Raw genomic sequence first — 2,255 nt, forward strand, 5'->3', positions numbered from 1 at the left:
ATACTCCATACATGGACGGATAAGGCCCTTGTACAGAGTTAGCAGTTGGGGGGGTGAGAAAAACTGGCGGAGACGTCTCAGAACACCTAACTTCATAGAAGCTGTTTTAGCTAGAGATGAGATGTGAAGTTTCCAGTTCAGATTATAGGTAAAGGACAGACCGAGGATGTTCAGTGTAGAAGAGGGGGACAGTTGAGTGTCATTGAAGAAGAGGGGATAGTTGTCTGGAAGATTGTGTCGAGTTGATAGATGGAGGAATTGAGTTTTTGAGGCATTGAACAATACCGAGTTTGCTCTGCCCCAATCAGAAATTTTAGAAAGATCAGAAGTCAGGCGTTCTGTGGCTTCCCTGCGTGATATGTTTACCTCCTGAAGGGTTGGTGACAGGACAGAACCCTGAGGAACACCACTGTTAATAGATTTAGGAGAAGAACAGTGACCGTCTACCACAGCAGCAATAGAACGGTCAGAAAGGAAACTTGAGATGAAGTTACAGAGAGAAGAATAGAAACCGTAGGAGGGTAGTTTGGAAATCAAAGCTTTGTGCCAGACTCTATCAAAGGCTTTTGATATGTCCAAGGCAACAGCAAAAGTTTCACCAAAGTCTCTAAAAGAGGATGACCAAGACTCAGTAAGGAAAGCCAGAAGATCACCAGTAGAGCGGCCTTGACGGAACCCATACTGGCGATCAGATAGAAGGTTGTGAAGTGATAGATGTTTAAGAATCTTCCTGTTGAGGATAGATTCAAAAACTTTAGATAAGCAGGAAATTAAAGCAATAGGACGGTAGTTTGAGGGATTAGAGCGGTCACCCTTTTTAGGAACAGGTTGAATGCAGGCAAACTTCCAGCAAGAAGGAAAGGTAGATGTTGACAGACAGAGCTGAAAGAGTTTGACTAGGCAAGGTGCAAGCACGGAGGCACAGTTTCGGAGAACAATAGGAGGGACCCCATCAGGTCCATAAGCCTTCTGAGGGTTTAGGCCAGCGAGGGCATGGAAAACATCATTACGAAGAATTTTAATACGAGGCATGAAGTAGTCAGAGGGTGGAGGAGAGGGAGGAACAAGCCCAGAATCGTCCAAGGTAGAGTTTTTAGCAAAGGTTTGAGCAAAGAGTTCAGCTTTAGAAATAGATGTGATAGCAGTGGTGCCATCTGGTTGAAGTAGAGGAGGGAAAGAAGAAGAAGCAAAGTTATTGGAGATATTTTTGGCTAGATGCCAGAAATCACGAGGGGAGTTAGATCTTGAAAGTTTTTGACATTTTCTGTTAATGAAGGAGTTTTTGGCTAGTTGGAGAACAGACTTGGCATGGTTCCGGGCAGAAATATAAAGTGCATGAGATTCTGGTGAAGGAAGGCTTAAGTACCTTTTGTGGGCCACCTCTCTATCATGTATAGCACGAGAACAAGCTGTGTTAAACCAAGGTTTAGAAGGTTTAGGACGAGAAAAAGAGTGAGGAATGTACGCCTCCATGCCAGACACTATTACCTCTGTTATGCGCTCAGCACACAAAGACGGGTCTCTGACACGGAAGCAGTAGTCATTCCAAGGAAAATCAGCAAAATACCGCCTCAGGTCCCCCCAACTAGCAGAGGCAAAACGCCAGAGGCACCTTCGCTTAGGGGGATCCTGAGGAGGGATTGGAGTGATAGGACAAGATAAAGTTATGAGATTGTGATCGGAGGAGCACAACGGAGAAGAAAGGGTGACAGCATAAGCAGAAGGATTAGAGGTCAGGAAAAGGTCAAGGATGTTGGGCGTATCTCCAAGACGGTCAGGAATACGAGTAGGGTGTTGCACCAATTGCTCTAGGTCATGGAGGATAGCAAAGTTGTAGGCTAGTTCACCAGGATGGTCAGTGAAGGGAGAGGAAAGCCAAAGCTGGTGGTGAACATTGAAGTCTCCAAGAATGGAGATCTCTGCAAAAGGGAAGAGGGTCAGAATGTGCTCCACTTTGGAAGTTAAGTAGTCAAAGAATTTCTTATAGTTAGTGGAGTTAGGGGAGAGGTATACAGCACAGATAATTTTAGTATGAGAATGACTCTGTAGTCGTAGCCAGATGGTGGAAAACTCGGAAGATTCAAGAGCGTGGACACGAGAGCAGGTTAAGTCATTGCGCACATAAACGCAGCATCCAGCTTTGGATCGAAAATGAGGATAGAGAAAGTAGGAGGGAACAGAAAAGGGGCTACTGTCAGTTGCCTCAGACACCTGAGTTTCAGTGAGGAAAAGAAGATGAGGTTTAGAAGAGGAGA

Source organism: Scylla paramamosain, chromosome 27 (assembly GCF_035594125.1).
Source record: "Scylla paramamosain isolate STU-SP2022 chromosome 27, ASM3559412v1, whole genome shotgun sequence".
NCBI classification, from domain to species: domain Eukaryota; kingdom Metazoa; phylum Arthropoda; class Malacostraca; order Decapoda; family Portunidae; genus Scylla; species Scylla paramamosain.